Source organism: Cydia strobilella, chromosome 14 (assembly GCF_947568885.1).
Source record: "Cydia strobilella chromosome 14, ilCydStro3.1, whole genome shotgun sequence".
NCBI classification, from domain to species: Eukaryota; Metazoa; Arthropoda; class Insecta; order Lepidoptera; family Tortricidae; genus Cydia; species Cydia strobilella.
Genome location: NC_086054.1, coordinates 7,454,262 through 7,465,190, shown reverse-complemented (window position 1 = coordinate 7,465,190; position 10,929 = coordinate 7,454,262).

Here is a 10,929-nt window from a genome sequence, read left to right as displayed (position 1 = left end):
GAGCGCCGTTACGTGCCATGGGGCGAACGACCTCCTTCTCAATTCTGGTATCCTGGTACTTTTTGGATAATGTTTGTCTTAATAAGTTTTCTACACTATAATGTTCTAAGTGCCGTCATGTTATGCAAGGAATAAAATCGTTGCATGGCAGGAACTTGGAATTGTGTCTTGGTTTAATTTTGCGGGAAGCAATTTTCGTATTGTTAAGCTTGGATAATGGTGCCTAAGGGAATTTCACTTCTTTATTTAGTTTGTTTGTTTTGTGAGAAACTTAAATTCGTAAAATTACTCTTAGTTATTTTAGTGTTTACTATGGGGTCTTTTGCTATTTTTGAAGCCAGATCATTGCTTGGACTGACAGTTTGTCCAACTAAACATCCATCACGCCTGGCGGTGTTAAAGGTGATGGGTGGTTAGGAGTCTTTTAGTTCCAGGCTTGAGAGGGCCTGGCATCTCTTCTTTACCAACATAAGAGATGAACTATCTCCCAGGTCTCAAAGCCCAGCTGTTAGATGAAAGTGAGGGCATCACGTGCGTGCCATTCGGAGTAATCTGAGCTCACTAAAGTCGGCAGTAATTGAGATCTGGTCCCCTATTAAATATATTTATATATTTCGGTGCTCTGGCGCATGCTAGTGCTGATTGCGGGGAAGGATTCTGTCGTGACTATTATTATATACTTAGTCTTAGTTGCGGCAGGACTTCTCATGTGGTTGGTGCTGGTGTGTGCAAAGGGTGCCGATCCACTGATAGACACGGAATAGGGCGACTTACTTCCTATTTCTTTGGCTTGCGAGCGTAGGAGGGGGAGTCAAATACACGGACCGTTAGTTTTGCTAATCTCGGTTTGGTCTTGGTCTACCGAACTTTCCAGCTTCTAGTAGGGATACACTTGTGTATATTCCAAGGCACTAGGTCAATGGTAAGTGCGATCTGTGCTTTGGATGTACATAGAGTAGGGACAGAGGGTAGGATTATAAATAGGGTAGAGTCATACACTATTTGTCTGTAGGTATTTGTGTGTAGGGTTTCTTTTATGCTTGGTTTAAGAATCTGATATGGTTTATATAAATTCTTCTTTTAAAGACTTAAAAATATGGCTTCATTAACCTAAAATATGTGTATTTAAAAGGTAAAGGATTCTTTTGCCTAAATCTTTCAAACTTTTAATCTATCTGGGGAAAATAAATAAAATTCCTATGAAGTCTTTATTTTTTATCTATTAAATTTCTGGTTTTTGGAGTAAAGACGAGGTACTGAGTTTTGCATCAGGTTTCTAAGGTATTTACAAAATAAATTCTTAAAATATCAAGATGGGTTTAGGCATACAGATCGTTCTGGGATAGAAGAATGGTTTGTTTTAGGGACCCCTTGGCAGGCAAGAGCAGTCCAATGGGAATTTGAGTGGAATAATGCTCAACTTGATATTTCAGTCTCATAAAATATAGCAAATAACATTAGTACTTCGTTTATACATCTAAAAGACTAGAAATTTAGTCTATACTTTCAGTTTCGGGAATTGGGAAAAGGGATTAGTATCCCTAGCTTTTGAACATAAAAAAGAAGTAATTTTGATTGACATGATACTTGGCGCTTCTTTCATCAGATCATCTAGGAATGCTTAGGTTGCGAAGCGTTGGTCTTAGTCCGTCTGGCTACAATGTTAGGATAGGTGACCCGAATGATGTTTTGGATCGGGATAAGGCCTTCTGACCCGCATCGAGCATGCGAAGCAGTACGTGTGGACTCACACATCGTTTAGAAGGTGATAGTATAATTATAACTTTTCCTAAAAAGCTAGGGTGTAAATGGGCTTATCCTGGGAGTGCTGCTTCGTATGTTATCCCGAAGGCTTAATAGGCGTAGTGGGACTTCACCAAAAACATTTTTAAAATCATTTTTCCAATAACATTTTTAACTTCATATTAACCATATATGCTGCAATTACCTAAATAACGTCATATGTAGTAAGCCTTTAACAGCATTTACATTACACGAATAGATTTAACAAAATTGTATTATTAATTTCATCACTACGCTCGGAATACTATTTTAGAATGCTTCGCTACGCTCAGCTTTCAATTATGGAATCATTTGCTTCGTTCTGGATTCGATGTGCGGCCTCACCGTAAATATGTCAATTTTCTCCTGTAAGGTTAATCCTCTGGAACAGCCTATTTGGCCTTAATGCAAACACCGTCTTGATTTTATAAATGTGTTTACTATAATATTCAATAATAATTCACATATAATTGTCTTTTCTTGATCGCTATCTAATTGACGTCCCACATTTTCTGTCCGCCAATTCTAACCTCTCTTTCTTCTTTTTTTTCCCGATGACGTTCGAATGGCCGTTCCAATACTCGCAAATCGAGTCGCGCCAATGATTGGTAAAACGAAACCTTATTAATTGTTTTACATTATTTTAATAATAATTAGTGGTAAATCGCATAAAAAGGACGGTTCAAAAGGATTCGCTTACAGTCGGCCGTCCTCAGGTAAGAATGTCCCCATTCTTGTCCGGCCATTCGAGCATCAGCTGTATGTCCTCATACATGGATTTTCGTGTTAAGATTCATGTTTTTAAAGTAGTTATACAATAGTAACAGTAGTTTTTAGAGCAGTTATACAATACTAAATAAAAGAAAAAAAAAATACAATGTTTCTTAATGAGGTAGATAAAACATAACAATATAAAAGCTTTCTGGAATAATTGGAATCAGTTTTCTTCAATAACCTACAAATTGACATAATTAGCATAAATATGTGGAGTAACAACGTGTCCTTCATCACTGAGGTTAGTGCGCCGCGTGCGCGACTGTGAGTCAACTTCTGCCAGGGATCCGCGGTCGACGGCCTCGGTGCAGGAATACGTCTAATGGAGTGAAAAAGATTACAATACTTTAGTACATAATATTAATACAAGTCTAAATCTTCGGCTTTAATTGGTTTGAAAGTTGTGAACTTGTGGATGTACAGCAGTTCTATTTATAAGTTATTGTTAATAAATGGCAATATGATCCATTTGAGAGTTAAAGTCATTTTGCTTATGGGACCACGTGTTATTAAAACGTTACAATGTAGATATGTCATAATATAACAGTATCATATGAGCACTACATGGAATAGTAATCCTGAATATAAAAATATAAATAAAATGGTTATCGCCCTTGCTCGTTGGTAAGTAGTTATTCACTATCACAAGGTGAGTACCGCTTGTGCTTCGACCGTCCTTAACTCTAAGAACTGACACCCACACTTCGGCATCCTTCTCCCTTTAAGTATCTGAATATCAGTGAGTACCGCTTATGCTTCAGCATCCTTCACTATGTGAGTACTGCTTGCATTTCGGCATCCTTCACTGTTTATATCAGTGGTTCAGAATAAGTACCATTTGTATTCACAGGGCCACCGGCCACCACTGCACCGCCTCCACATAAACAACTCGATTGGCAGCATACAATCAGTCTCTTGGTTGGCACAAAGGTGGCGCCGCCGAGCTTATCGGTAACTGAAATCAGAGGGTTGGAAATAGGGAGGTCTGTCATGTCAGGTCAGGTATTGCATTCAATCAGAAAAATCAACCTACATCTAATCATAGTTTTTATTCGTCATCTGACGATGACGCATCAGACGATACTACTTCGGTGTCAGTCTCCTTATCACCTTGAAATGTAATCCATCTTTTTAAATGATCTGCCGGATAAATACTCTTGTACTTGCGTTTAGAGTGTCCATCAATGCTTGATATTTCGTAGCGGTCGTTGTCGAGTACAGCAGTTATTTTAAATGGCCCCCTAAATTTTGGACATAACTTATTGCTTTTGCCATTAGCAGGATTGTGGTGATTCGGTATCATAACGAGGTCTCCTTCCTTGAAAAACATAGTCGGTGCTCTCTGCTGATTAAATGTTTTCGCCATGTAGCTTTGATTCTTTTCTGTGTTTTCTCTAGCCGACTCTCTAATTTCGGACAAAGTTGGCTGTGCATCTCCCGTAGATGTTTCGGCCAAAGAAAAGTACAGCGCCTTCAGTTGTGTTAACGCTTCTCTGTCCATAGACTATCTCAGAAGGTGTTTTGCCCGTGGTCTTATTTTGAGTATTATTAAGGCTCCACTGAAGTCGACCTAACCGTGTGTCCCAATCACGTTCATCTTGGCCATGATTCATAGTGGCTAACGAGCTCAATATGGTCCGGTTATATCTTTCGATTTGCCCGTTAGCTCGTGGCGTTGCAACAGCGTTTAATACGTGCTTGGAACCTATCGTTTTGATATATTTTTTAAAGGTTGACGACGTAAAACTAGTTCCGCGATCGGAAATAATAACCTTCGGGACTCCTATAGTATCAAATATGTCTTGTAATATTTTAATAGTAGTTTTAGTCTTGACGTTCTTAACAGCTTTTACAAATATAAATTGTGAGCTATTCAACTGTTAACTAGAATAAAATAAAACATGAGAACACAGAATATAAACACTTTTATTTATTGAAATAGGTACACTAAATCATTAGGTGAGAATTTACATAATTAATTTATTATTCTATATTATTTACGAGATAAATATTAAGATACGACGACGACGAGAAACGAGATAGATTTTAAGGTACTTATTTATTCTAATATGCAATGCTAAACAATAGTACAACAATCAGGGATAATAAATCAAATCAGAACGATACCGAACATAACCGTATATAGTTACTTTACTCGATGGCGTCAGGAACAGAAATGAGAGGGTAGCCACGTGTTTGACGGTTTTTATTCGAAGCCCCGTCCAGGTAGCAGACCGCCCAGACTGGTCCTTGAATTAACGTCAGCCGGTCACAGATGGCGCCACTGACAGGTTAATGAAGTGAAACGCTGCTATTGCGCCCGCGTTCGATGCCGTAGTACCAATTTGACAGGCGTGTCGACAGGTGTCGCCAACACGGCCATGCGACAGTTGTGCCCGCCTCGGGCACTCCATGAGTCCGGTAAAATGCTGTCAACAAAACAAATACCTTTAAAAAAAAAAGAACAATAGTATGAGAGTAAACGACGCTACACTACACTAATAGAAAGGCGCTGGTCTAAGTTATAATCACCACACCAGTCACATTATACAGTGTCTTTCTAGCACTTTGTTCCTCTATATGAACTATATGTGCTCGTGCCCACTCTTGTAACTTGGTGTTTACCGGCTCATTTTATTTTTAGACTTTGCACACTTCCTTCAGTGTAGTCTTACCAATTTAATAGTGAGTAACAATTACTTAATATTAAATTGATAATTCCCTAGAACACAAAAAAAAATAAGTACTACATATATTAACATAAATTAACATTTATTAAGGTTTAATCTTGGTAAGATATTTATATTCACTAATTACTTTATATTAAATACTGCATTTTACCAGGGCTCGCAATAAGGAAATGAAAAACAAAGGAATAATTAATATTAGAATTTACATAAGGAATAAAATATTTACCTCGCCAACACTGCTTACTTATTTGATATATCCCAGTCACCGATGTGTATCCAGGGTTTCATGTTTTCTGCTGCCGCTGTTCCAGTATACCGCTTGTTACAACGTTCAGCGCCTCGTACATCTTCCACCTGATACCTGTCTTTCCCTAAGACCCTGACCACTTGGAAAGGTCCTTTAAATATTGGTAACAACTTCGTACTATGACCATCGTTGGATTGGCTTTGTATTTTAATAAGGACTAAATCACCTTCATGGTATTGTCGAGCCTTTTTGCGTGTTTTGTCGAATCTCTCTTTTTGTTGCATGGAGCTCACCTTGATATTTTCATCCACTAATTTGCGTAATTTAGTAACATCTACGTCAGGCTCGCTATCACTATTTGGTGCTAAAGTATCTGCGTCCGTACGTAACCGATAACCGAAAAATATTTCACTAGGCACGGCTTTTGTAGTCTTTTGTACCGTACTGTTTAAGCCTTGTTGCAAAGGTTTTACACATTTGTCCCAATTATTATCGGACAAATCTGCACCCATGGCTCTCATAGACTCTAAAATTGTCTTAACAAAACGTTCCGCTTGGCCATTGGAACGTGGCATACCAGTGGCTATCGTATGTAATCTTATATTCTTGTTACTACAATATTGTTTAAAACTACATGCCGTAAAACAAGACCCTGCATCTGTGATCAGTCTTTTTGGGTAGCTAAAAATTTTGGAAAGGTTATCTAATTCATTAATAACATTGGCACTATCAGTGTTAGGCACAGCAAATATAAAAACAAATTTAGTAAACGAATCTACCATTATTAATAAATATTTGTTATTTTGTGTAGTTTTAACGAAAGGGCCTACATGATCTAAGTGCAATGTGTGATATGGTCTAGCGAACTTTGGCAAGGGATGCAAGTGACCTTCTTTTGGACCCGTTTTATTCTTATTGTATATGCAATTTAGGCAATTACTAATATACTTCTTTACTATGCGTCGAATTTTATGGAACCAATATTTATCCTTAATTCGTTCTACTGTTTTATCTACGGCGAAATGACCAAGGTCGTCGTGGTTACATTTGATAATTTGCCAAATACACTGCTTAGGGACGACCCAGCGACGACCTTGACCAGTCCGTTTGTACACTTTACCACCTAGAAGCTCGTAATTATTAAAAATATTTTTATTTATATCGGCCTCTCCTGATTCAAGAATTTCCTTTATCTTAACGATTTCGGGATCTTGCAATTGTACAGTTAACAACCAATCGGCTTCGGTAATCGACATAATTAACTCTGACTCAGATTGTTCCCCAGATTGCACGGGGTTGCGGCTAAGAGCATCAACATGCTGCATTCTGTTACCATCTCTATGTATTATATCAAAACAGAATTCTTGAGTAGAAAGTACCCAACGTGCAATGCGTGGCACAATCTCTTTTTTTGTCATAGCAAAACGTACAGCGTTGCAATCTGTAATAATTTTGAACGGGGAGCCTAATAAATAAAGTCGAAATTTTTGTAACGACGCAATGATAGCCAATAACTCTAATTCGAATGAATGATACTTTTTTTCATCGTTAGACGTTTGACGACTATAATAGTGTACCGGTTTTTCTCCTTCGTCCGTAACTTGCATTAAAATTCCTGCAATTCCGTCTCTGCTAGCGTCCGTGTAAAGTACACATGCTTTATTTGGATCATAAATAGTCAGTATATTATCAGACAACAGTGCACTCTTTAAAGTTTCAAAAGCTTGTTGTTGACTACCTCCCCAGGACCAAGTACTATCTTTTTTCAATAATTTTGTAAGAGGGCTCGATAAAAGGGTACAATTTTTAATAAATTTACGAAAGTAACTTATAAGCCCTAGAAATTGACGTAATTGGTGAACAGTTTTTGGTTCAGGGAAGTCTTTAACAGCCGCCGCTTTCTTTTCACTAGGCTTTATAGTATTATGTTGTACTTTATACCCTAGAAACTCGATTTCAGTTTTTAGGAAATGACATTTTTTTAAATTTAATTTTAAATTATGCTCCTTAAATATTTTCAGAACAGATTCTAGCAATGCCAAATTCTCTTCTGGGGTTTCACTTATTAGCAAGACATCATCCAAATAAATTATTATTTTACCGAAACGCAAATTTCCCAATACTTTGTTCATCATTTGTTGAAAGCATGACGGTCCATTGCAAAGGCCGAACGGGAGCTTAAGGAATTCGTAATGACCGTCTTCAGTTATAAAAGCGCTTTTTTGAATCGAATCTGCACTCATTTTGATTTGGTAGTAACCACTTTTGAGATCTAGGCTAGTAAAATATTTACAACCTTGTAATCGGTCTATAAGGTCCTCTATTCGTGGCATAGGGTATTTATTTTTGACTGTAATTTTATTCAGGGCTCTGTAGTCAACACACAATCTTTTTTCGCCATTTTTCTTGTCCACTAACAACACGGGGCTAGCATAGGCGGAATTACTTTCCCGAATTATGCCACTTTCTAATAATTCGTCAACCATTTCGCGAATAATTTTTCTATTACCATGTGAACTCCTATATGGCCTAAATTGAATAGGTTTTGTGTCGTTCAATTCGATAATCATCTCGTGATAATCAACTACTCCTAAATCTTTGACGCTACTCGCGACACACTCACCATACTTATGAAATAATTGCACTAACTCATTACGGTGTGAATCAGAATCAATTTGGGTCTCACTTATCACATTGCAAAAATTATCAAAAGATTTTTGATAACTGTATGTCAATACATCTCCCACACGTGAATACATAATGTCTGGACGTTCAGTAACATTACGACCTATTAATATATCACAATTAGATAACTCATCCATAACATACATATTTATATTCTCCAGATCAAGACTATCTAATTTCAAAGAGACTTTCAAGGACTTGAACACTGTCTTATTAATATCTTTTGAAAATCCATGCAATGTTATTGGTGGATCCAATGCGGTAGTTGTTAACGCATATTTATTAACTAACGTTTGACTAATAAGACTACAACTACTGCCGGGGTCAATAAAAGCTTCATGCTCGAATTCGTCATTAATCGTCACTTTTTTGAAAAACCTAGTTTTTGATTCGGTACTTCCAATAAACTTCGTTAGGTTTACGCTCAATTATTTATTTTAAACATTCAAACATGTTTCGTTTAATCTGAAATGTTGTCGAGATTTTACTACGCCACGTATGCCAATTCCAATTTGTCCACTCAACACTAGTTCGCAACAAGGAGTCGTACCAAATTTTAGCCGAACCTTTTAGTTTATTAAGAGCCTGATAACGCGTCATTCTATCGCTCCATGCAAACGTACGAGTATACGATTCGATTATATTTAGCCACGCGTCGACATTGTCCTTAATAGGGTCAAATTCAGGTATCATACTGTTAAGTGAAATCGCACTAGATGTACTCACAAACTCGCCATCGTCTGATTTCGGTACCTTCTTCTTCTTTCTGCGAGGAGGCGGAGACGGCGTCCTCGTTGACGTTGCGGAGTATGAGGACGATGTGGGCGAAGGCGAACAAGATCGCTTATGTTTCCTCATTCTGCCAGCACTTCTGATGTGAGCTATTCAACTGTTAACTAGAATAAAATAAAACATGAGAACACAGAATATAAACACTTTTATTTATTGAAATAGGTACACTAAATCATTAGGTGAGAATTTACATAATTAATTTATTATTCTATATTATTTACGAGATAAATATTAAGATACGACGACGACGAGAAACGAGATAGATTTTAAGGTACTTATTTATTCTAATATGCAATGCTAAACAATAGTACAACAATCAGGGATAATAAATCAAATCAGAACGATACCGAACATAACCGTATATAGTTACTTTACTCGATGGCGTCAGGAACAGAAATGAGAGCGTAGCCACGTGTTTGACGGTTTTTATTCGAAGCCCCGTCCAGGTAGCAGACCGCCCAGACTGGTCCTTGAATTAACGTCAGCCGGTCACAGATGGCGCCACTGACAGGTTAATGAAGTGAAACGCTGCTATTGCGCCCGCGTTCGATGCCGTAGTACCAATTTGACAGGCGTGTCGACAGGTGTCGCCAACAAAATTTACTGAAACCGTCGATGATAGCTAATATGTACGTATTTCCTTGTCTACTCCGAATAAATGGTCCAAGATGGTCCATGTGCATTTTGTGTGAAATGGCTGGTCGCCTTTAGGAATGGGATGCAAATAACCAGTTGGTTTGGTTGTGGTACCTTTATTGTAAGCACAATTCATGCAAGAAGACACGTACTTTTTGACGAATCTATTTAGCTTCGGAAACCAGTAATCGTGTTTCATCTTCTCAATAGTCTTTTCTGTTGAAAAGTGACCCGCTTCATCATGACACAATTGGCATATGCGCCATCTAGCACCATTTGGAACAACCCATTTATATTGCTCACCTACTCGTCTATAAACTTTACCGTCACGTAGAACATAATTATTTTTATTATTTTATTTATTTATTTTATTTATTAGGAAAACTTACAGCTGAAGTAACACGTTAGGTAATAACATAGAAGCAGTGAGCCAATTACAAGTTTCCACAGATAGAAACTGCGTAAAGTGCATGGTGTGCGAAATTACAACTAATAATACTTACTAACTTATAAATATACTTTACTTATCTTACTAGAGAGGGAAAATTGGTTTAAACAGTTATATCTTTTCTTTCTTTCTCATTGCTTTCTAAAACCGACTTTATATGTTTAATTTTGGGGTCAGTCATTTGTACAGTCAATAGCCAATCAGTGGTAGATATATGCATAATTTCAAATTCTCGGATTTCAGTTAAATCATCTTCGTCAGGGTTAGCAATGGGATTTCTGCTAAGGGCATCGACATGTTGCATATTAGCCCCAGGGCGATATTCTATTGTAAAGTCATACTCTTGCAGTAACAACCACCATCTTGCAATACGTGGAATGAGGTCTCTTTTAGTCAGAGTTGTTCTTAGGGCATTGCAGTCAGTTAAAACTTTGAATTGTATCCCTATAAGAAAAGTTCTGAACTTTTTTAGCGACAGCACAACCGCAAGCGTTTCCAACTCATAGGAGTGTAGGAATTCCTCATCCTTCGTAGTTTGCTTGCTAAAATATGCCACTGGCTTAAGTGGTGACTTTTCATCAGGCTTTTGAAACAAAATACCACCCAACCCTAACTTACTCGCATCACAGTGCACCTCTGTTACATATGTAGGGTCATATAATGCTAAAAGAGGACGTTCTGTTAACTTTGCTTTTAGATTTTGAAAAGCGTTTTCTTGTTCACTTCCCCACACCCAATGGACATTGGCTTTAGTCAGTGTTGTAAGAGGTTTGGCTTCTACAGCAAATCCGGGAATGAACCTTCTAAAAAAACTTGCCAATCCCACAAACTGACGAACTTGGTGAACATTCATAGGTGTGGGGAATGATGCTACT